This window comes from Bos indicus, chromosome 18 (genome assembly GCF_029378745.1).
Source record: "Bos indicus isolate NIAB-ARS_2022 breed Sahiwal x Tharparkar chromosome 18, NIAB-ARS_B.indTharparkar_mat_pri_1.0, whole genome shotgun sequence".
NCBI classification, from domain to species: domain Eukaryota; kingdom Metazoa; phylum Chordata; class Mammalia; order Artiodactyla; family Bovidae; genus Bos; species Bos indicus.
The window spans coordinates 55,116,071-55,141,451 of NC_091777.1; the positions used below are offsets into that span (position 1 = coordinate 55,116,071).

Genomic DNA, 25,381 nt, shown 5'->3' on the forward strand with positions numbered 1-25,381 from the left:
GCCCCCGCCCCCCATCCCCAGAGGGGACAACCTGATCCTTCTATTACAGTCTCAGAGCAGATGTGTGGGGACAGGGCCACACTTAGGAAACCAATTTTCTTTGGAGGTTAAAAACATTAAAAAAATAAATAAAAAATAGGAAACAACGTGCCCAAGTGTAAAACTCAAATAACATCAAAGATTTTTAGTGAAAAGCCTTCCTTCCCCCCTACCCCCCCCCCCCGCCACCGTCTCCCAGCCATCTGTACCCACGTCCTCTTCTTGGAGGTAAATGGTTATGGTTTGGGAGCCTCTTTTTAAACAGACATTCTGCCTGTGTTAGCATCTCTGTCTCTCCCCGCCCCCCACTTTCACTTCACACCCCCCTATTTTTTAAGGTACTAATGGCAAGTTATTCTAACACTGTTTTGCCCTTTGCTTTTAATAATATATCCTGGAGTTAATATAGTATTAATTTTTAATAATATATCCTATATATAGAATATATAATAATATATCTATATATGCTATATAATAATATATCCTAACTTGTCAAATTCTGTGTCTTTCTTAGTTGTGTAGTATTTATTCCACTGCTGCTGCTAAGTCGCTTCAGTCGTGTCTGACTCTGTGCGACCCCATAGACGGCAACCCACCAGGCTCCCCCGTCCCTGGGATTCTCCAGGCAAGAACACTGGAGTGGGTGGCCATTTCCTTCTCCAATGCAGGAAAGTGAAAATGAAGTCGCTCAGTCGTGTCCGACTATTAGCAACCCCATGGACTGCAGCCCACCAGGCTCCTCTGTCCATGGGATTTTCCAGGCAAGAGTACTGGAGTGGGGTGCCATTGCCTTCTCCCTTTATTCCACTAGAGGACCCTAACTTACTGAAACTAGTCCCCCTCTGCTGGACGCTTTGGTTCCAGGCTATGACAAACAAGACTACAGTGAGGCACTATGTGTACAACTGTTGATTTGCATCAATGTGAGTGTGTGTGTGTGTGTGTGTGTATGCACTTAGTCGCCCAGTTGTGTCCAACTCTGCGACCCCATGGACTGCTGTGTCCGTGGATTCTCCAGGCAGAAGACGAGTGGGTTGCTCTGCCTTCTCCAGGGGATCTTCCCAACCCAGGGATTGAAGCCAGGTCTCCAGCATTGCAGGCTGATTCTTCACCAGCTGAGTCATCAATGTGAGTAGAATATAAGTTAAAATCCCATAGGTGGAATTGCTGGACAAAGGATGTGTGCAGTGGGAAAAAAAAAAAGTTATTAATGAAAATTTCCAAATGTACACAGAACTAGAAAAGACAGTATAACGAACCCTCTGTTACTTATTCCCAGCTTCCATAGATCAAGATCTGTCCACGCTTTTCTTGGAGGGGGGCATTCCATGCAGTATGTGAGATCTTAGTTCCCTGACCAGGGATCAGGCCCATATTCCCCGCATTGGAAGTGCATAACCACTGGACCACCAGGGAAGTCCGAAACTGCTCTCTTGACCAGCTGGAGTTCTTCCTTCAAAGGAGTACTGTGCTGGGCTGGACGTCTTGTTCTGCTTCCAGCGGCTGGCGTGTTCATTTTTTGACAATCCATTACGGTTCTAAAATGAGCATCTGGGGAGATGTGTGATGTCAATAAAAAGTTAAAGGAAAACACAGTCTCTTAACATGCAGCAAGTAATGCAAGATCATTAGAAGAAATAAAAGAGGAGGGAGGGCAGGGAGGGGGAAGAAATTGGAATATACAGAGTTCCAGAAACGCCGAGAAGACAAAATGGACTTCTTGTTCTGTCTCCCGGGGTAGAAAAGCCTTATTCGCATTTTGGCACCTTTCCTCCCCATCAATCTGCTTTTCCTCTTGCCCTTGGGACAGTCATTCTTGCACAGTTGACAAGAGTGACATATTTTGAGAGCTGAGGCCAAGAGCAAATTTCAGGAGGTCAAACTCAGTGCAGGGGTGTTTGGGGAGCTGGCCAAGTGGGTGTCTCATGGGTGGGGTGTGCGCACTGAGAGTTAGTGCCCCCTGAGCTGTTCCCAGGGGAGAGGCTCAGAGGCTGTGTCCTTGAGGTGAGCAGGCAGCGTTGGGTCCCTGCTGAAACTGCCCCTAGATCTCCAGGGCTCCTCACGAATGCTCTAAACCCAAAGCGGAACACGTAAGAGGCTGGTAGCGTCACACTTAACAGTTTCTAAGTTTTTCATTTTTTTAATCTTATGACTAAGAACAACCTGGGAAGACATTATCATTCCCATTCTTTTTTAAATGCATTTTGTTTTTGGCTGCGCTGTGCCTTCCTTGCTGTGTGCGGGCTTTCTTAGTTGTGGGGGGTGGGGGGGCTAATCTCTAGTTGCGATGTCATTGCAGTGGCTTCTCTCGTTGTGGAGCATGGGCTCTGGAGCATGCGGGCTTCAGTAGTTGGGGCTCACAGGCTTAGTTGCTCCGCAGCATGAAGAATCTTGGTTCCTAGACCAGGGATCGAACCTGACCCTCTGCAGTGGAAGCACGGATTCTTAACCACTAGACGGCCAGGGAAGTCCCTGTGTTTTATCTTTTGAAACCTGAGCCTGGGGATTTGGGAATAGTAGTTACTCCTGATGATAACACATACTCCTCTAAGACAGCCTCGGCACCCCGGTCTTGTACTCTACACATGTTCATTCATTTAATCCTCGTACAACACCGTGGAGGTGTTATGGTTCCCTTCAGAAGTGGAAACTGGGATGCAGAAAGAAATGACTTGGCCAAGGTCACACCGGTGCTTAGAATCAGAGTGGGATCTGAACCTGGGCAGTCTGGGCACATCTGAAGAAACAGTTCACCTGTTTAACTACGGCCACCACAAGCCTGTGTGTGTGCTTAGTCACTCAGCTGTGTCTGACTCTGCAGCCCCATGGACTGTAGCCCGCCAGCCTTTGTGGAACTAAAAAGAGACCCCTTTCTTATGACCCTTTACTGCCATCTGTCAGAAAATTGTCCTTATGTATATATACATGAATCTACAGTGTCCTAAAATAGGAATGCCCCACCCTCCCTGGCCAGGGTTGTGCAGTGTACGACCTACACAGCTGTACATGGTTAGCCAAGCTTTAGCCAGTATTTCCCAAATGTTTACTTCAGAGACAGACAATAAGCAAGGAAGTCAGTAAAAGATTTACTATGTCAGGTGTCAGTAAGTTTCCTAACAAAGATAAAGCAGGAGAAGGAGGGATCAGGGTGCAGAAGATTGGGGCTGCACTTCCAAGGCAGGGGTCAGAGCCGGCAAGGTCACCACGAAGGCGACATTTGAATAGAGAGACCTGGGTTGAGGAGGCCCGTGTTGCTGGAGCTGAGTGGACACAGGAGAGAGGAAAGGGGATGTGGGCAGAGGGAGCAGGGGAAGGTCCTGAGGGGCCTGCTGGGTCACAGAGAGGACTTGACTTTGAATGAAACCAGAACTCTGCTTGGACTCTGAGGAGAGTGGGTACGGGAGGTGATTTGGGTTCAAACCAGGTCCCTGAACTGGGGGTGGGGGCAGGGAGACCCGTGAGGAGGCTGCTGAAGAAATTCAGGCATAATGTGGGTTTGGGGAATGTTCACTGATTTTGAATTGAGTGAAGGAATGATTTTGGCAAAGAAGCAGGCAGTCTTTGCTGGCTCAGAGGTGCAGGGGAGAGGGCTGGAGGTCTGTCCCAGCCATACCCTCCCCCACCAGTCTGGTCTCTCCCGTTTCTGCCTCCCAGAACAAGCAGGGACTCCTGAGGACCCAGCCCCCTAACAACCCAAAGCCTGGCTTCCAGGCAGACCCGCTCTGTGACCTGGGGCATGTTCTGGGGGGGGCGTTGCCTCAGGGTTCATTCTGTAAAATGGGGAAAATCAAGTGACTGGGTGTGGTCACCCGTGGGATTTTAGTTCCTGGCCTGGGATTGAACCCGTGGCCCCTGCAGTGGAAATGCAGAGTCTTAACCGCTGGACTCCCAGGGAAGTCCCTACTTTTCTTTTTAAATTGCGAAATAGAGGGTTCATACAGAAAAGTGGAAAACGTGTTCCATCCAGCAATGAGAAGATAACACTCTCACGGTTATTTTTTTTAATAACTTTATAGAGCTTCAATTCATACACCACACAGTTTACCCATTTAAAATGTCCAACTCTGGTTTCTGTACATTCGCAGAGATGTGTAACCCTCACCATAATCTGTTTAGAGCATTTTCATCACCCCCAAAATAAACCCTGTGCCCCTGGGCCATCACCCTTCCCCCAGCTGCGCTACTTTCCATCCCCACCCTGCTCTACTTTCTGCCTCTTTGGATTTGTCTGTTCTGGACATTTCATGTAAAGAGAATCATGCAGTATATGGTCTTTTGTGCCTGGCTTCTTTGCTTGGCATGCTGGCTCCTTGGTTCATCCACGTCATAACATGTGTCAGTGCCTCATTGCTTTTTGCGACTGAGTAATGTTCCATCACTTGGCTGGACCACGTTTTGCTTCTCCGTCCACTGGGTGATGGGTATTTGGATTGTTTTCACTGTTTGGCTGTTATGAATAATGCTCCTGTGAACATCTGTACACCTGTTCTTACGTGGCCTTGTTTTCAGATTTTCTGGGTAGTGTACCCAGAAGTGGAATTGCTGGGTCATAAAGTAACTGTTTAACCCTTTGAGGAATTGCCAGACTGTTTCCGACACCGATTCTAACTCCATAGTTAGAATGGGTGTGTACTTTGTATATGAAACCGTACAGTGGTGTTTTCTTTCAGCATAATGTTTGTGAGATGCTTCTGTGTTATGGGTACCAGTAGCTTGTTCCTTTTGTATTGCTGTGTAGTATTCCATTGTGTGGACGAACCACAGCATATTCATGCATTCCATTGATGGGCATCTGGGTTGTTTCCAGTTAGAGGGTGGTGTGAACATTCTAGAATGTTCTATATCTGCCCCATTATTCACAAGGGTGGAATTAAGAATAGCCCCTGGCTTCTTATGGTGATAGGTAGAAATTGTCTGTAGGCTCTCCTCCCTTGACAGAGGTGTGCTCCACATATCATGTTCTAGAATCCTCCTTCCTAGGTGAGGACTGAAACCCATCATGGCAGACCTCGCTGCTGTTGTGGCTCTTCAGCCTTTGCTCTGCGGACTGGAGGAATGTCCTCTTCCACAGTGCCCATGAACAAGCCATCCACGATGCCCATGGAGCTGCCTGAGGGTCTGGCCCCAGAGGACAGCATCCTGACCAGCTTGATGGGGTTCATTCGGGCGGTGTCTGCACACATTCTGCACACTTGTCTGGAGTTTTTGTTGTCTTCTGTGTTGGGGTGGCTCCTGACATTTGGGGCAGAAGCCACTGGTGTAGACTGACCAGATTATTTTGCCTCCTGGGTTGCTGTGCTGGGCGGGGGCAGGTGGAGCATCTCCTACTCCCTGCCCCGCCCCCTCCCCCCCGCCCCCCGCCCCCCGCCTCGACCCTGTCCTGGAGAGATGCACCCACCTCCCCTCTCTTTCCCTCTCGTTTTCTTTCTCTTTCTCTGAGCTGCTCTCTGTAGCACTGGCCCCATCAGACCCTCTACTCAATTCCCCCTTCTCTGATCTGCTTTCTGTGCTGAGGCCCAATTTCCCCCCTCCCCCACCCATGACCTTTCACCCCTCCCATCTGCCACTGACAGGTTCCCTCTGGGTCCCTGCTGTCATCCCCGTGGCCAGTCCCCCATTCCAAGCCCAGCCCCACAGGTCCCTGGTCTGCCTGTGGCTGTATGCTGCCCCCGCCACCACGCCCTCCCCACATCACCTCTGTTCAGCATCAGCTGTGACCCCTGAGAAGGTCCCCCTCTGACTTTCAGTCCCTGTTTACACGGAAGGAACAAAACAGCTGGCGCTTACCCCTCCCAGCCAATATCTATCAGGCGATAGATAAGATCAATCACAGTCACACGTGAGATGGTGATCAGAGCTTTGAAGACAAGCACAGCGGGGCAGAGGGAGGTGGAAGTGCTGGGTGAGGGGGTGGGGCCCATAGCTGTCCACAGAATGCGGAGCATCTCTGATCTGGTGCACAGGTCCAGAGGCAGGCTTGTGCCTGATGCCTTGGAGAGATGTGGAGCAGACTGATGTGGCTGGAGGGGACTGAAGGAGGGAGAGAGAGGGTGGGAGGCGAGGCCAGAGGCAGGATGGGGGCAGAAGGTCACGGGAAGAACTTAGGTTTTGAGTGAGGCAGGCGTCACAGGAGGGCCCTGATGTCCTTCTTCTGTCCCAGGACTCCACCCAGGACACCCCATAACACTGATGACATTACATGTCCTTCACGTCTCCTTAGACCTCTCTCTCCTGGCTGTGACGGTTTCTCAGACTTTCCTTCCTTTTGGTAACCTTGACATTGAGGGGGACTGCTGGTCAGGAGTTTTGGAGAACGTGCCTCTCTAGGGATTTGTCTGATGTTTTTTTCCTCGTGATTGAGCTTCCCTGGTGGCTCAGCTGGTAAAGAATCTGCCTGCGGGAAGACCCAGGTTCGATCCCTGCATTGGGAACGTCCCCTGCAGAAGGGAACAGCAACGTACTCCTGTATTCTTGCCTGGAGCCTGATGGGCTGCAGTCCACGGGGTCACAAAGAGTCAGACACACCTGAGCAACATTCTTGTGATTACACAAGGGCCTAGGGGTTTAGGAAGAAGACTGCAGAGAGGAAGTGCCCTTGCCCTTCCCATCTTATCACATCAAAGGTACATACAGTCAACTTGACTTATAGGTTGATGCTGACCTTGATTGTCTGGCCAGGCCACAACAACTTTTGAGTCTACACTCTTGGCAGTAAAAATGGTAAACGTGTGCCTTATGCGTATCTATTTACATGCGTCCATTCATTTTAGGGCTTGCAACCCTCTGATGTAGGTGCTACTTTCAATCTCATTTTACAAGGAAAGAAACTGTAGGGAAGGAAAACAGGGAGGTTGAAGTAACTTGCCTGAGGTCACAGGTCAGTTAAGTGGCAGAGGTGGCATTTGAACCCAGAGGATCTGTTTCCAAAGTCCAGGCTGTTAAGCGTCACCTGCTTATCATAAGACAGGTAAGGAAGATTTTTTAAAAATCAAACATGTTAAATAATGTTATATTTATCAGTAGTCAGCATTAATGATAAAAACTGAAGTCTGAAAACAATTAAGTCTGTATTTTGAATAATGTTCTTGACAATAAAGTTTCAGTCAACTTTTTGTCAGTTCTGCTAAAAACATCACTGATTTTATTATTAACGTGGTTTAGAAAAAGCTTACGGGGCTTCCCTGGTGGCTCAGACATTGAAGAATCTGCCTGCAATGCAGGAGATTTGGGTTCAATCCCTGGGTTGGGAAGATTTCTCTGGAGAAGGGAGTGGCAACCTACTCCAGTATTCTTGCCTGGAGAATTCCATGGACAGAGGAGCCTGGCAGGCTACATACAGTTCATGTGGTCGCAAAGAGTCAGATACAGCTGAGTGACTCTCACACACACATACACACACACACACACACACACACACACACAGAAAGAGCTTACAGTGGGAACAGAACTGTCTACTTACTGCTTACATTAATTTTCTTTTCCTTTTTTGAGTTAATATTCACATGTCCTGAAGTTAGCAATTTGGGGATGAAGAGATAAATTAGGAGTTTGGGATTAACATATATACACTACTATATATAAAAGGTTAACAACAGGACCTCCTGTACAGCACAGGGAACAATAGTCAATATTTTGAAATAACCTGTAAGGGAAGAAAAATAATCTATGTAAATATAAAAAACTGAATCACTTTGCTGTACACCTGAAACTAACAAGATTGTAAATCAGCTGCTGCTGCTGCTGCTGCTAAGTCGCTTCAGCCGTGTCCGAGTCTGTGCAACCCCATGGACTGCAGCCTACCAGGCTTCTCCGTCCATGGGATTCTCCAGGCAAGAGTACTGGAGTGGGTTGCCATTTCCTTTTCCAATGCATGAAAGTGGAAAGTGAAAGTCAAGTCGCTCAGTTGTGTCCGACTCTTAGCGACCCCGTGGACTGCAGCCTACCAGGCTCCTCCATCCATGGGATTTTCCGGGCAACAGTACTGGAGTGGGGTGCCATTGCCTTCTCCCGTAAATCAGCTATATGTCAATTAAAATTTTTTTAAACTATACAAGTCAGCGGCTTTTAGTTACACTAGTAATGTTAAACAGTCTTTGTCTCTATCTAGTTTCTGCCTACCCATCCATCTAGGATAATTTCCCTTGCCCAAAAGGAAGCCCTACGCCCGTTAAGCAATTTATCCCCATTTCTCGTCCCCGAAGCTCCTCAGTTCAGTTCAGTTCAGTTGCTCAGTTGTGTCTGACTCTTTGCGACCCCATGGACTGCAGCATGCCAGGCCTCCTTGTCTATCACCAACTCCTGGAGTTTACTCAAACTCATGTCCATCGTGTCGGTGATACCATGCAACCTTCTCATCCTCTGTTGTCCCCTTCTCCTCCCGCCTTCAATCTTTCCCAGCATCAGGGTCTTTTTCAGTGAGTCGGTTCTTTGCATCAGGTGGCTAAAGTATTGGAGTTTCAGCTTCAGCATCAGTCTTTCCAGTGAATATTCAGTACTGATTTCCTTTAGGATGTACTGGTTGGAATTTGCTTTCTGTTTTTATGGGTTTACCTGGACATTTCATATCAATGGAATCATATGATATGTGACCTGCTGTGTCCACAGATTATTATTTTCAATCTCCTGGTTTCTTTGTGAGTACTTTTTTATGCCTTCTGTCTCTTTGTGAGGATAGTTTTGTTAAAGGCTGGCAGTGTGATATACGTCAGCTTACTGAAGGATGCGTCGTCCAGCAGAGGGACATCACAATCTCTGCTTTGGGCACCTTGTGCTTTTCCGAGGCGTCTTGCTATCTGGACTGCCCCTCACATCCTACACAGTGTCAATCCGTGTATTGATTACCTGTCCAGCTGAATACGTTTTATCTCTGAGATTAGGGAATAAATTGAAATTGACATTCTACTGATGAAATAGAACGGAGCCCAGGTCGAGAGCCAGACCACATGTGGACGTCTGGTGTGAGACCAGAGTAGCCACTGGTCTCATTGATGGGAAAGGAGAGACTTAATAAGCCAAGCTGGGGACCAAAAGCTCATTTGGAAAGAGACGAAATGGGGTGGGTCCATTTGGAGAAAGAAATGGCAACCCACTCCGGTATTCTTGCCTGGAGAATCCCACGGACAGAGGAGCCTGGTGGGCTACTGTCCACGGGGTCGCAGAGAGTCGGACACAAGCAACTGAGCACCCTAACACACACCATATACCCCCAGGTGGTTTAAGGATTCAGAGTCAGATCTAAACTGTGAATCTCAGTTTAGCCTTTGGGGAAAGGCCAGACTCTGAAATAAGATACACAGAGAGCTGCTGGGTGAGGAGGATTTGGAGGTCTTGCTTGTCTCAGCTATTCCTCTCTGTCTAGACACTGAGCAGCTCCGCCTGCTTTTGCCCCAGGTGGGAGGTCAATCCCTCTGCTAATAAGATAATTAATAGCTTTGGGACCATCAGAATACCTTAAGGAGAAATGGCCTTAACTGGAAGGTGCTAGGTCAACCAAGAATACTGATACAAGAGGGCGTGTGAGGGCTTCTCGTCCTGCCTGGCTGCCCACTTTCAGCTGCTCTACCCTCCCATCCGTCTCAGCTAACAGCGGGCCCTCGACTCTGCTCGTCCCCATACCTCCTGGCCAGTCCATCCGCAGACCCTGTTGCCTTGCCGTCATTCCACCATCCAAGCACTTTTTACCTCTTCTCCTGTCACCATTCTTGTCACCATTCTCTTCCCTGGTGGCTCAGTGGTAAAGAATCTGCTGCAATGCAGGAGGCCCCAGGTTCAATCCCTGGGTCGGGAAGATCCCCTGGAGAAGGGCATGGCAACGCGCTCCAGTATTCTTGCTTGGAGAATTCCATGGACAGAGGAGCCTGGCGGGCTACAGTCTATGGGGCTGCAGAGAGTCAGACACGTCTGAGCGACTGACTCTTTCACCTGTCACCATTCTGTCCTCTCTGGGCTCTCTACTCCCATCCTCCTCTCTTGCAATCCACTCTCCACTCTGCAGCCAGAAGGATCCAGTGAAAGCCCAAGTCCAGTCACCTCCCTGGACTCATGCAGAATAAAAACCCAAGGCCTCCATGGCTTGTCCTCATCACCTGTCTGACCCCACCTCCTTGACCTCGCTTCAGCTCCTTGCGGTTGCTTAAGCGTCCCCAGCACATTTCTGCCACAGGACCTTTGCATCTGCTCTGCCTTCTGCTCAGAACGCCCTTCCCCATTTGCCTAACCCGATCCTTATCTTCTGCGCATCAGCTCAGACTCCCTTCCTCGTGTGGACACCCTGACCACTAAAAATGCACCCCAGCCACCCCCACCCCCTCCCCACATCACCTTTCTCCTGCATCCTGTTTTTCTCCATTCAGCACAGTGTCTGTTTCGTGGTCTGGCTCCTGCCCTAGACCACGCCAGGAGAGCAGGGATGTCTGCTGTCCCTGCTGCTGTCTCCCCAGCACCGCTTTGTTAGGGGTAGCAGAACATCCTGAGAAAGGGAAACCACGTGACCTTCAGGGCATGCATCTTGTTGGCCCTGGAGTGGGGAGCTGAGTTGAGAAAGGACTCTAGAAGAAGCAGGAGACTGAGGCTGGTTCAGCCTTCCAGCTGGTGAGCACAGACAGGGCTAGAGGGACCATGCTGCCCATGACTGGGCTTCCCAGGTGGCACTCACGGTAAGGAACCTGCCTGCCAATGCAGGAGACATAAGAGATGCGGGTTTGATCCCTGGGTCGGGAAGATCTCCTGGAAGAGGGCATGGCAGCCCACTCCAGTATTCTTGCCTAGGAAATCCCATGGACAGAGGAGCCTGCTGGGCTACAGTCCATAGGGTCGGAAAAGAGTCGGACACAACTTAGCAACTAAACAACAACAGAGGAAGGTGCAGACATTTGTTAAGAAACAGGATGGAGTGTGGCATCTTGAAGCCAGGATTGTAAACTCGTGGCTGGCTCAGGATCTGCCCACCCAGCTCCCCGCCTCTTCCTGGCGTGGGCCTCTGGCTCACACTTCTCAGGACTCTCCCGTATTTCTGCCTCAGTCATCATGTGGGAGAAATCAGGCCATGATTAGGAAGGCTCCCTCCAAGTTCAGGGAGAAAAGAGTTTCTGCTGGGGAAAGGAAGGGAGGTCATGCCAGCAGATGGCCAGATTCCCAGCGTTTTCATGGGCACTGGAAATGGGGCAGGGCCATGTCCTGGAAGGCAGTCCAAGGCTTCCACCGAATCTGGGTTCAAATCCCAGCGCTTGCTGTTACCACTGGATAGCTTTTAGTTTGTGTGCGTTCAGCTGCAAGTATCAGTTGATCTGATGAGCGATGGTGGGAATATTCCTCTTGTTTTTTTTTTAACCCATTTTTAATTTATTTTGATTCCCTGGTGGCTCAGACGGTAAAGCATCTGCCCGCAATGTGAAAGACCCGGGTTCGATCCCTGGGTCGGGAAGATCCCCTGGAGAAGGAAATGGCAACCCACTCCAGTACTCTTGCCTAGAAAAAAATGGTTTATTTTTTTAACCCATTTTTAACTTATTTTTATAACATTCTTTTTATTTAACTGCCACCGGGTCTTAGTTGAGGCACGTGGGATCCTGGTTGCATCATGCAGGACTTTTCATCCGGCCTCTCTAGCAGTGGCTCTCGAGTTTCTGTAGTTGCGTGTGGGCTTAGTTGCTCTGCAGCGTTTGGGATCTTAGTTCCCTGACCAGGGATTGGACCCACGTCCCAGTGTGAGGCAGATTTTTAACCACTGGACCATCAGGGAAATCCCTAACCCAGTTTTTAATATTTGCCTTTTTGAATGATTAGGACATAGGCTGAAAAACCAAGTAATATTTCTGAAAAATTTGCAGCGGAATGTCTCCCTCCCATTTGTCCCCATCTGCAGGTCCCCCATCCTCGTTTTTACCAGAGAATGAGGCCCATGAAGGACATCTCTGGGTAAAGAGTAAATGTGTTATAATCGTGATACTTATTTCCCTATATGGTCAATTCTTGTTCCCTCGTGCTGTTTTTTGTAAATTCATCTACCTGCTGCAGTTTCTTTGTAAGCCCCAAATCAGCACTCACAATGCTTTCCTGATTGTTTGCAGACACGTGCAGAGCAGATGAGAGTCTTGAGTTGTCCCTGTGTGCCTGTTCCCAGCTGAGATAGACCGTGGCGACTCCGTCTTCTTGTTTCAGCTCTTCCGTCTCAGGCAAGTGGCTTTTTCTTGGCCTGGTTAGTGCCACGTTTTTCACATCTGGGGGCTCTTTGTTGGTAATTCATTTCATTGAAATGCCCCAAGCATCGCACTCAAGTGTTGGCTTGTGGTCCTCAGCTCCAGAAGTCTCTGATGTGTCTCAGATGAGCTTCGTTCACGTGCGAGTCACAGGGCCGCTGGTTATCAGTTCAATGCGAATGAATCAGCAGTATATATTAGATCAGGTGTCTTTAAACAGAAACACTCGTAAAAACAAGGTTATGTATTGATCAGTCGATGAAAATGTTGGGACCAGAGGCTCATAAGAACCTGTATTTCTCTCCGGAGCAATAGTTCCTTGTTCTCGAATTCAGTGTTTGTGGCAACTCTGTAGAACGTAACTACGACAAATAACAAGAATTGATTGTGTAGGCTTTATTATTTTAACACACTAGTTGTGCTTCCCTGGGATACAAATTAGATATAATAAAATGTACAAATCTTACCTGCACTGCTTGATGAATTTTGGCAAATATTACCTCGGAAACCATAACCCAGATCTAGCTATAGAACATCTGTGTCATCCCAGATTTCCTTGTGGATCTATCTTCCTGGTCAGTACTTAGCCCGCTCCCCTTCATCCCACCCCCTTGAGGCAACTAGACCCCGATCTTTTTCCTGTCATTTTCACTAGAACTAGACTTAAAGAGGATCACACAGCCGGTCGTCTTTTGTGCTTGGCTTCCTTTGCTTAGCATGGTGGATTTGAAATTCATCTATGACCTTGCCTGTATCAGTAGTTTATTCTCTTTCGTTAATAAGCTATATTCCGTTGCGTGGTTATAACACAGTTTGTTTATCCAGCTACCAGTCAACAGGCATCTGTGCTGTTTCCAATTTGGGGCTTTTGTTAATAAGGCTGCTAGGAAAATTTTTGTACAAATGTTTTTGTAGACATACTTTTTACATCCATTTAGTCAATGCCTTGGACTGGAATTGCTGGGTTATAGACTAAGTGTTTAATCTTAGTTAATCAATGCTTTTAATTCTCTTCTGGAGCAAGACATCTAGTGGAAGGCCTTTCCAGGGATATTTGGCAGCCCAGTACTGCCTGGCCACTGGGTCTGTCTCTGATTTGCTTGACCTTTGTCCCTCAGGAGTGCAAAATGGCTGCACTAGCACCGGCCATTATCACCATGCTTCACATCATCCTTTCAAGCAGGAAGGAGTAGGGGCAGGAGTAGGAGTAGGAATAGTAGCCTTCCTAATATAAGGCTTTTTTTTAATTCAAATGTAAAACTCTTTCCCATGTCCATACTTAGCTGCAAACGAGGCTGTGAAAGGAAGTTTCTGGCAAAGGGACAAAAGACCTGCACTCATTGTGAGTCATTCTCTTGGGAAGGTACATTGCTGAATGGAACCAAGTTCAAGTTCTGTTTACCAAGCTGTCAGACTGAGACTGGCTGTTGCATCCTCCTGAGCCTCGGAGAGGACCCTGTGAGGCCACTTTGTCAGGGGCCTGGACACTGGCCCGAAACTGGTGGCTTGTGTTCTATACGAGAGCAAGAGCCCCAGGAGGAGAACTAAAGACACCCAAGCTTCTAGAGCAGTGGTTCTGGGACCAGCAGCATCAGCATCACGTGGGAGCTTGTTAGAAATGCAGATTTTCAGTCCCCCGCCCCTAACCTGCAGGTTCTGAAATCCATTTTTTAAAAAACAATTTTACTTATTTATTTGGCCTTGCTGGGTCTTCACCGCTGCGTGGGTTTCCTCTAGTTGCGGAGAGCAGGGGCTGCTCTCCAGTTGTGGTGCGCCGGCTTCTCACTGTGGCAGCGTCTCTCGTCACAGAACTCAGGCTTAATTGCTCCGAGACCCGTGGGGCCTTCCTGGATCAGGGATCGAACCTGTGTCTCCTGCATTGGGATTCTTTACCACTGAGCCACCAGGGAAGCCCCTCTGAAATGCATTCTTTATTTTAAAAGCCTTCCAGGTGGTTCTGGTGCCTGCCCACCTTTAGGAACAAGTGGTCTAAACCATGTGTGGATGCTGTAGGGGCTTTTGTTTCCCCTTCACTTCTCTTAGCTCCATTTTGTACTGAACTTGAAGCCTTCTCTTGTTGCCTGATGCCCTGGGTGACCCTGTGTCCTGTCAAGGTAATCACTGCTTGTGTTCCCTTCACAACCACCCCCTGCCCCATTGCCCGTTCCATTCCTTCTGAGTTTCCTCTTGTTTTTTATACACTAGTATTAAGAGAAAAAAGCAAAAACCTTTTCAGATGCCTGATTTTCTTGGCAGGCCGGCAGCTATATAGCTGCATTTAGAACAGTGGTGAATAGCAAAAGGAAAAAGAAAGCATGTACAAAACACTTCTAGTGTGTAACTACCTGTGTAAACGAGGCTTTTAGGAGCTAGACACCAGTCGCTTTATGAGCAATCCAAGTTTTATAGGGCACGCTTTTATGTTGTTAAACTCATTCAGTGATTTGAGAACTCTAAAGGTCACTGAAAATAAAGCTGGTGTCGACTTTAATTGCTCTCCAAATAGCTTTCTTTCTCTCCCCCCAAAAGGGTGGGAGTAGGTGAGGAATTAACATTTCCCCTCCCTGTTTTTCTTTTCTGGCTTTGAAATTGACACGGCATGCCTGCGGCTACATATCTGGGGCCCAGTTTACTCTTACTAGGTCTTTGCACGGAATTGCAAAAGGTCTCTTCTGGGAGGGCGCAGTCCCTAAGAGTCTCCCTTGAGTGAATTAGGGTAAGTGAGGCTTTTCTCCAAGTGTGGATGTAGCTCTTCTCTGAGTCTCACTGCTGTGAGCAGATTTCTGCTGGATTTCAGGCCCCACTTGTACCCGTACTGGATTCCTTTGTGCAGTGAACAACCTGTGCAACTGTACATGGTGGTTGGTGCATATGTGTCCTGTGCCTAGCGCAGATGACAAGCATGTATCTTACAACAAGTTAGAATAACAGACATTTATTCTCACAGTTCTGGAGGGCAGATGTTCAAAATCAAGGTATTGGCATGCTCTCTCTGAAGGCCCTGGGGAAGAATCCTTTGTCTTTTCCTATTTCTGGTGGCTCTGGGTGGTCTGGGTCTTGAGGCTGCATCACTCTAATCTCTACATCCACGTTCATGTGACATTCTCTTTTTGTATCTTCTGTCTGTTAAAAGGTCATTGGTTGGGAATTCCCTGATGAGTCGGTGATGAGGACTCTGTGCTTCCACAGCAGGGGCCACAGGTTCAGTCCCTGGTCAGGGAACTGAGATCCTGAATGCTGCGTGACGTGGCCAAAAATAGTCTTTGGCTGTTGGATTCAGGGCTTATAGATAATTTAGGATGATCTCATCTTGAGATCCTTAACTGATTACAGAGCCTTTTCTTCCCAAATCAAGAAGGCCACCTTCACAGATTTGGGGTCGTGGACATATCTTTTTAGGGGGACCACCATGCAGTGCACTACAGATGTCTTAGAAATGCATCCTAAGGAATTCTCTGGTGGTTCAGTGGTTAGGACTCTTGCTGCTGAGGGCCTGGGTTCCATCCCAGGTCGGGGAACTAAAACATCTTACAAGCCGTGTGGCATGGTCAGAAAAAAAAAAAAAAGCATCCTAAGAGCATGACTTCTCGCATCGTGGTATGTTGAGTCCACCGTGGAATGCCCGTTGGGGAATCACTCCATCTGTGTATGTGACCCAGGTGTGGGGAAAGTGCTATGATTTCTGTGTGGTGTTTCAGGAAAGTGTCGGGGAAGAGCACCCGAGTGGGCGCCTGGAGGAAGGTGGGGGCCTAGGAAGACATTGCAGGAAGTACACCCATGGCAGGGTAGGTAGGGGATGGCCAGCCAGGCAGCCACCACTGTGTAGTTCCCACGATCTCGGGAGCCTGTCAGCCTGGATTCAAATCCCAGCTCTGCCAGCCTGCTACCTGGGCGATCCTTGGGCAGGTTACCTAGTCCTTTTCGCAGCCTCAGTTTCCTCAGCTGTGAAATGGGTGCAAGGACACTGGAACCTGCTGTGTCGGATTGTTGTTGAGGCTGCAGTGAGGTGAGATGAAGCACTGAGAACAGCACCTGGCCTGTGGTGAACCCTGGGCAAACCTTGGTCATGGTGACGAAGAGGACGACAGAGCAGGAAGTGGTGGTGACCAAGGGCAGAGGGCACAGACCTGCACCACCTCAAACGCCTGAACTGCCAGCCTCCAGCCAGCTGAGCAAGTTTCCTTAGCAGTGAGATGGGGGCTGGCATGCGTGAGCAGAGGCCAGTGAGACCCTAGCCAGTAGTAGGAGGCGGGTTGGCATCTTTACCTGTGGCCTTGCCTCTGTGAGGGTACATCTCTGTCCACAGCTGTATCTCAGCACCCAGCCCAGACCAAGAATACAGGAGGTGCTGAGTGACACTTGCCCATCAGCGGGTGAATGGCTGGATGCGCAGTGGTGATATTTAAAATTCATGACAAGCAGCATGGATACCAGTCAGGCAGTGTCCAGCATGGTGCCAAGGGAGGGACCTGCAGGCTCCCTGCTGTGCTGGGCCATGGGGGTATCTCAGGTGGTTCTGAGCAGCCAGGTGAGGTTCTGGGGGTTGGGCAGCGTTTAGTTACCAACCAGTAAGGAAGTGCATAAATATTTTAGAAACAGCAGCCACTTGTTACCCTGCATGTTAAAGCAGGCTGGTTGGATGGACAGATGGAAAGAGAGACAATGAGACTTAGATCTGGGCAGGAATAGTGGTCTTTTAAAGGAGGAGATAGAGTGGAGAGATTTGGGAGGCGGAATGGGTAAGACTTGGGTGAGTCAGAGGTATGAGGTCATGGCTGTTCCTTTATCTCTAGAGAGGGCTGTATCAGTTAGCTGCTGCCACGAAACAAACAACCCCCAACCTCTAGAGATTGTTAGGGAGAAGGCAATGGCACCCCACTCCAGTACTCTTGCTTGGAAAATCCCATGGTTGGAGGAGCCTGGTAGGCTGCAGTCCATGGGGTCACTAAGAGTCGGACACGACTGAGCGACTTCACGTTCACTTTTAACTTTCATGCATTGGAGGAGGAAATGGCAACCCACTCCAGTGTTCTTGCCTGGAGAATCCCAGGGACGGCGGGACCTGGTGGGCTGCCGTCTATGGGGTTGCACAGAGTCGGACACGACTGAAGCGACTTAGCAGCAGCAGCAGCAGTGCTGTTTAACAAATTATCCCAAAGCTTAAGGGAAAAATTGTATTGTGCCCATGAGTTTTATGCACCAGGAATTTGACATAGTGAGTCTCTGCTCCAAGATGTCTGAGTTCTTAGCTGAGAAGACCTAAAGGCTAGGGGCTGAAGGCTCATTCACATACATGCTTAGCACCTGGGCTGGGATGACTGGAAAATACGACTGTCAACCAGAACACCTACTTGTGGTCTCTCTGTGCGCCTAGCTTAGGCCTTCGCATAGCATGGCCTCCCCAAAGCGGCCAGAATTCCGTTAAGGTGGCTTAGGGCATCTAGGGTAAATGTCCTGATGGACACAGCAGAGACTGAACTGGCTTTAAGAAGTCACATAGTGGCGCTTCTGTTTCACTGTCCTGGTTGAAGTAGTCACAAACTTTGCTTAATTCAAGGGGGCTAACACTGTGGAAGATTATGGGGGATTGGAGACATTACTGCAGCCATCTTTGAAAAACACGATATGCCACAGTAGGTCAAAACAAAACCATGATCCTAATGGTTGGAAGTTGGCCTGGGCACCTCGTTACTTCTCTCTTACTTCGCTGTGGTCACCTGTAGGTCAGCTAGGTGGTTCTGCTTCGACAGCTTGGCTGCCTGTGAACTGGAATGACGGCGGTGATGGCATTTGTCTCTTGTCCTCCAGAAGGCAGACCTGGACTTCTTTACATGTCAGCTGGGCAAAGAATAGGCTCAGAAACACACACTGTCACTTCCGCTACATCCTTTTGGCCAAGGGCAAGTCAAAAGGCCAACCCAAGTTCAAGGGTTGGTTAATAGACTCCATCTCTTGATAGGAGGCCCTGGCAAGACCAGGAGGAGAAAAGTTTCTGGCTGCTTTTGCAGTCAACCACAGTAGTCTTTTTTTTTTTTTTTCCAGATCCCCTTATCATCAGCCCTCTCCCATTTTGCTGGGCCTCTCTTCTCAGTGGATTCAGAGTACAGTTTGACTCATGGAAGGCTGCGAGAGTCTTTGTGATGGGTTGCAAAGATACCTAGAAGTACTAACTCATTTGTGTCAGATTGTGTTTGCAAACAATGGAATCTTAATAGTGGCTTAAACTGTAAAGATTAAGACATCTAGAGGCAGGCAAGCCTTGAGGAGTTTTTAAAAACCTAGTCTTTTTCTCTCATCAGTTATTCTCTATAGGTAGGCTTATCAGCCTCAGGTTTATTGCCTCATGGCAGCAAAATGGCTGCCACAGCTCCAGTCTTCTCAACTATATTCAAAATGAGAAATGACTTTCTCCCTAGAGAAGCTCTATCTTTATATTCTGGAAGAAAACCTTTCTCAAATTCTGTCTTCCCCTAAAGACTCATTGAGCAGAACCCAATTCTATACACTTTGCTTACTTATTTGCAAAACTGTGACTACTCTGGCTGCAAGGAAGCCTTGGAAAGTGAATGTCTGATAAAGGGATAGCAGCTGTTTTGGCCACAACCTACAATAGGAAATATGTACACACACACACACATAATTGAAACCAGTGTCCATGGAAACCCTGTGTGATACCCTTTAATATTTTCTATTCTATCCCAAGCCATTTGATCCTATACTCTTTAACTTAAAAGCAATCCCTGGTCACAACCTGCTAATTGGATTTCACAACCCTCAAAGGCGTGACCCGTAGTTTGAAAAAGACTGACTCAGAACAGCCTTTGTTTACATCTTGGAGTAGGCAAGTGTTACCCTGAGATTGGGCTTCCGTGAGCAAGACAAGGAGAGCTGGGGAAATGGTGTTTGGAAAAGCAACAGCTAGACTTTGCCATATCCTCTTCTCTGCCTATCACTTCCCATCAGCAAATGATAGGGTTCCACTGACTTTCTTTTTTATGACTTGCAAATAACCTGAGGGTTAGTAGCATTCCTATCGGGAAATTAAAATAAGCCTGTTTATGGAGCTTCACGGGGACTTTGAATTCTGTGTCCTGCTCAGCACCCTGGCTGCAGCACAACTCCTGATGACAACGCAAAACTCCGAAGGCATTCCAAGTGCCGGAGGAATTCACACGATTTTCTGGAAGGACACTTTGTCATTGTTGCGTCATGGCTGTTCTCTTGAGCTGGTTGTGGTTTTGCAGGCCTAGCTTCTCATGCTTTTTATAGCCCGATGCTGGAGAATGAGGTTCTTCGGAATCACAGGGCCTGGGTTCAGAGACTGGTCCCAGTCTCTGGGATTGGGGGCAAGTGTCCTGGCCCCTGTAAGCCTCAGTTTCCTGCACTGTGAAATGGGAAACATTCCTCCCGTCTCCCTGGAGACTGGGAGGAGTCGATATGGAGTTAGCACAGGGCCTGATACTGAGGAAGCACTGGGGTAAGGGGGTGCTCTTCCAAGATGTGTCAGTCAGCTTCGACTGAGTGATGTGCAGTAACAAGTGAGCCCCAGATCTCAGTGGCTGACAGCAGCAAATGCTCCTCTCTCGCTCATATGTCCAAGCTTCGAGGGTTGGCTGTGGCCCTATCCATGTGTCCACATCATGCTGGGACTTGAGTGGAACCATACAATGGCTTTTCAAGCTTCTGCTCTGGAGGGGTGGAAGACGTCCTCTCATGCGAATATTTTGGGTTTGCAGCTTTGCATGCTGATTGTGTGTCCCCTGCCCTAGTCCCCCGATCTTTTTTTTTTCAAAAGCTTTTTGAGTATGTGTGTGACATTGGGCATCCAGTGTCATCCCTGGTTGAGAACCACTAAGCATCATCTTCCCCAAGGTCAAGGGCTGGAGGATCTCATTGCTCATTACAGGATCCTCAGTTCTCCCCAGCACAGAACGGACAATGAATAAATGCCCTTTTCACCAGGCTGCTCTTCAAACGAATGAGTGGGTTTGTTTTAACCCTCCCTGCAAATTCATTCATTCATCCCACAAATACGTAGTGAGCTCCTTCCATGTGCCGTGTCACGTGTGGATTCTGAGCATTCCACAAGGAACAAAACAGACAAAAATCCCTGTAGTTGGAGGGTTGACATTTTCGTAGGGGAGACCGACAGTAAACAGTCAGAGACTCACATGATTTGTGATGCTCAAGTATTTTCAAAGTAAAAATTTTTCATTGTGGACAATTGCAAATGTGCACAAAGCAGAGAGGACAGTAAAACTTGAACCGCACCAACCAATGCTTTACCAATCTTCGGTTTTCCACCACTCTGACAGACCAGCCCTGTCCAAGGGGGTTTCCTGCCACCACGGGAATGTTCTAGATCTGTGCTGTTCCGCGTGGTAGCCACCAGCCACGTGTGGCAGTTGAGCCCACGAAATGTGGCAGGGGTGACCACGAACTCGGTGTTTTAATTTCCTTTACACTTTTAATGTGAATCTGTTTTATTGAAAACTTTCATATTCCTGGTTGTCCCCTCTTTTTCCCATCCTTTTATTGTGGTTAAAACACACATAACAAAACTGACCATCGCAGCCATACCTAAGTGTACAGATCAGCGACCTTAAGTGCGTGTGCATGGTGGTGCAACCATCACCCCCACCCTTCTCTCAAACTTGCTGTATCTTGCAGGACTGAAATGGGATACCCACTAAACAACAATTCCTCGTTTCTCTCCACCCCACCCCCCAACCCCTGGCAAACTGCATTCTACTTCCTGTCTCTCCATCATGAGTGGAATAAGATGGTACCCTTGTCTTTTTGTCACTGGCTGACGTCACTCGGCACAGAGTCATCCATGCCATCCCTTCACCCTTTCCTCCCTGAATGATAATTCTGTTGTAAACAGATACCGCGATTGGCTTAGCCATTCATCTGTTGACGGACACCTGGGTTGTTGTACCTCTTGGCTCTTGCGAATCATGAACAGGGCTGTGTAAATATGCCCTTCCAGACCCCACTTTCAATTCTTTTGTGTTATATATATCCAGAAGTGGGCTTGCTGGGTCATATGCTAATTCTATTTTTAATTTTTTGAGGAACCACCAAAGTGTTTTCCACAGCAGCTGCATCATTTTACCTTCCCACCAACAGGGCGCAAGGGTTCCAGTTTCTCCAAGTCCTTAGCCACACTTGTTAATTTTTGAATTTTTGCTGCTGCTGCTGCTAAGTCGCGTTAGTCTTGTCCGAATCTGTGCAACCCCATAGACAGCAGCCCACCAGGCTCCTCCGTCCCTGGGATTCTCCAGGCAAGAATACTGGAGTGGGTTGCCATTTAACAGGAGTGAGGCAGCATCTGTGGTTTCGATAGCATTGCCCTAATGTTTGGTGGTGGCGATCATCTTTTCGCGTGCTTATGGCTATTTGTATGTCATCTTGGGACAAATACCTACTCCAGTCCTTTGCCATAATTTCATTTCAGCAGCTTGAACTTAAATGGACGTAGCCGCGCGTGGCTAAGTGGGTACTGTTTTGACCCGCATAGGACAATATGCCTCTGAACTCACACAGCTGCGTTATTCTGAACTTAAGTCACAGTTGTTCTGTCATGTCACTTCTACGTATTTTAGGATGTATTTCTGGAAGGTAAAGACTCTAAATGAAAAAAAAAGAATATGATGCCATTGTTACATACCTAGAATCCATTCCTTCTTTCCTTTCCTTCTTTCCTTCGCTGGGTCTTCATTGCTGCCAGGGGGCTACTCTAGTTGCGGTGTGTGGGCTTCTCATTGTGCAGCATGGGCTCTAGAGAAGGCTGTAGTACTGAGTTGCAGCTTGCAGTCTCTAGAGCCCAGGCTCAGTAGTCGCAGGGGTATGCTGGGTTTTCCTGGATCGGGGATCGAACCCATATCTCCTGCATTGGCCAGCGGGTTCTTTACCACTGAGCCATCAGGGAAGCCCTGAGCTATAAATGTTTAAACCCCCATATAACTGACGCCCCATCACAGTGAGGATCTGTCCTCTCCCCAGAAAGCCCCCCTCACCCATTGAGCAGCTGTCACCATCAAAATGAAAACGCAGGGATGACAGATTCTCACAGCCTGGTGCCTCCTGCTGGACATTCACCCGCAGGTCCCACTTGGAGAGCTCCGTTCAGGAAACACCCGCCTCCTGGCTCTCCTTCTGGTCCAAGGTTTACAGAACTTGGGCCACACCCGAAGTTCGGGGCAGGGAGGAGGTGGGTGGGGACCCACGTGGAGCTGGCGGCTCTCACGAAGCTGCTACGGGCGCTTGGGATCACTTCCAGGCCAGGGCAGTGCCCCTGCAGCCTAGATGGGCCAGGACTCCATGTTCCAGGGTCCTGTGACAGAGGCTTTCTAGACCTTTCTGGGGGTCTGGGACTCTCCATCAAAAGGAGCAGCAGCTCCCGTCCCTCCTCTCTCTCTTCCATCCACTCACCCTTATCGGGTCTTTGGATCTGAACTATCCCAGGCATTCACAAAATGCTAACAAAGGCTTGTCACCCAGCTTTGTCTTATCTTGACACTGTGGCCATGTTTGCTTCACATTTTGAAGAGAAACACCACGATGAGAGGGCTGTCTGTGGGACTGTGGTTAAGGGCGGGGACTCTGCAGTCAGCCTGCCTTGGCTCAGATCCCAGCCTGGCCGCTGACCACTGGAGGCATGTGGGGGTGGCGTATGCCATTCAGAGCCTCGCCGTCCTCATCTGCAGAATGGGGCTAAGCAGAGCACCCGCCTCGTAGGGAGTCCAAGATGGTGACACAGGTGGAACACGCAGAGCACTTAAAATCAGCAGCTATCATCCCCACCATCACGTCAGGTCAACCCTCGGTGTTCGTGGATTCCGTATTTGCGAATCCACCCACCCACTGACATCAATAAGCCCCCAAATCAGTATGGGGCTTTCCCAGTCACGTGCAGAGTCGTGAAGTGTTTGAGTCTCAGAGCACATCCCCCCAGTGGAGGTGGAACACGGTGACCCTCTGCCTTCTCAGTTCAGCTGTCAACAAGCATCCTCCTTAGGGCCCTGTTGTTTTGCACTTCTGTGCTTTTGGTGAGTGGTTTTGCTGTTAAACACGGCCCCTCCCGCACAGAGGTAAAAGGCCACCCAGTGCGCGTAAGCGCAGGAAGGCTGCAGTGAGCGCTGTGGAGAAAGCGCGTGCGGAGATGAGCAGTTACACCTGAGTTACAGCGCTGTTGGCCACAAGCCCAGTGTGAGCGATTCACCGATTTATATTCAACAAGGCGTCTTTAAACAGAAACACACAACCAAGGCGGTGTGTTGTTGGGTTGATGAGAATGGGGCCAGAGGCTGGCAGGAAGCCTACCCTGTGTTTCCTCAGGGCGGATGGCTCAGAAGTGCTGGTGGAGTATGTCCTACAGTGTTGCGTGGTGTTGCGTGCTATTGCGTGATGTGTGCATATGTACATACGCTGTGCAGGTAGACACAGGGCAGTGTTGTCTGCACTTACCACGCGTGTGATCATGTGCAACGTTTCCTCTGGTTGTAGTCTTGGGTTTGACCTCTCGTCTCTCTGGCTACATCTTTCTCCTTTTCACTGATGGTCCCACTCACATCTTCTCTCTCCCTCTCTCTCCACAGCTGGCCCCCGAAAGGACACTCCCCAAGTCCCCAGCTGGGGGCCCCGCGTAGACCTGGAGTGGACACCCCCTCCTTCCCTTCATGATTCGTTTGTAGCGCAGGTAACCAGCCAAGCGTCAGCTCATTCCCAGAGGGGCTGTGGTCCCCCACCTCCTCCATCCACCTGCCTGGAAGGGACAGTCCTCCTTGACTTAGCTGCAACCTTCAGCCCCACCCTTTCCAACCTGGGGCCCCGGGGTCATTTGGGCCAGCCCCCTGCCTCCTCGCCATCTACAGGCAAGGCAGGATCTCCCTCCCACATCCCCCTCTTCTCCACGTGCTCTGCAGATCTTGCCAGGTTGCTCCCTGGCCAGGCCTTGCCCACTGTGGGCTGGTTGGGAAGGGCAGGGGCTCGTCGCCCACGGAGCTGGTGACTTGGGAAGAAGGAAGCGTGGGTGGGGGTGGGGATGTGAAGCCAGAGAGGGTATGTTGTCACCAGCGCCCGGTGCAGCCAGAGTCTCGGAAGGGAAGGGCCTCTCTGGGGTCGGTGCCCAGGGCCAGCTCTGGAGGGGAGGGCGATTGGCGTGTGAGGCCCTGAAGATGGGCATTTCTGTTCTAGACTGGCCTTGTAACCTGGGGCCCGTGAAGTGTGTACGTGTGTGCATATGTGTGTGCACACGTGTAACATTTCTGGCCCACATGCGTGTTTCTGACCAGAGGGTCTTTTTGCTTTCATCAGACCCTCCAAAGCACAGTTCAGAGAAAACCCTGAACTAGCAATGCGTGATTCTTCCCGAGGCTATGTCACAGAGCCGTTGAGGTTACTGGGGGTTGGGGTGGCGATTGGGAAGTTTAGAGGATACTGTCGGAGTGACCCAGCTGAGGGCGCAAGTGAGATTTTGTGTGTTTTGAGGTGGAGGGAGGGGTAGATCCTCCTCAGTGAGTTCAGGACCACTCCTGCTCTCCCTACCAAAAAAAAAAAAAAAGAAAGTAAGAAGTCCATGGCTCTGGGCTGGGGTTGTGTGTGATTTCTCGTTGGGAGGGAAGGATGTGTGGGCAGATGGAAGGATGGATCAGTTGGATGTGTTTGGAAGACAGGAGAGATGGACCATGAGGCGGAAGTTTGGCGAGATGGGTGCTTGGAAGCCTGGTGGGATGTTTGGAGCAATGGGAGGTTGGGTGAGGGCTGGGGGTGAGTGGATGGGCAGACACAGAGAACTTGTTTTCTCGCTATAGAATGGGACACACAGCACCCTTCCCCATGGGGACTAACATTAGTGAAACGCATGGGACAGTGCCTGGCGGGCACGTGATAAGCACGGGCCAAATGTTAGCCGTCCTCATCCTCATCACTATTGACGGGCTCGGCCCAGCTCTGGCGGCTGCTCTGACGCCAAGCGCCTACCCTCCGGGTCCTTCTCCCTCTCTTTCCCTCCGTGAGAGCCGCACTGCATGTGTCTTCCACGGGGGCCCAGAAGCTGGGCCCCTTAATGCCTTCTCCCCAACCCGGTCACGTGTAGGACAAGCCCCCCCACGCCCGCTCTGGGCCAGCCCTGCCCTCAG

General features: G+C 49.3%; 1 protein-coding gene across 7 annotated transcripts in view; it reads left to right on the plus strand.

Annotated features, from left to right (window-relative positions):
• Window positions 1–25,381, plus strand: part of BICRA (BRD4 interacting chromatin remodeling complex associated protein) — a 75,310-nt gene that overhangs the window by 27,517 nt on the left and 22,412 nt on the right. For 4 of the 7 annotated variants that reach the window (XM_070771358.1, XM_070771356.1, XM_070771363.1 and 1 more), the window contains 2 exons: window positions 12,108–12,212; window positions 23,840–23,940. The gene's annotated coding sequence lies outside the window, so the exon portion shown is untranslated. The remainder of the gene's footprint in view (window positions 1–12,107; window positions 12,213–23,839; window positions 23,941–25,381) is intronic. The other 3 variants (XM_070771362.1, XM_070771360.1, XM_070771361.1) reach the window with 1 other exon arrangement.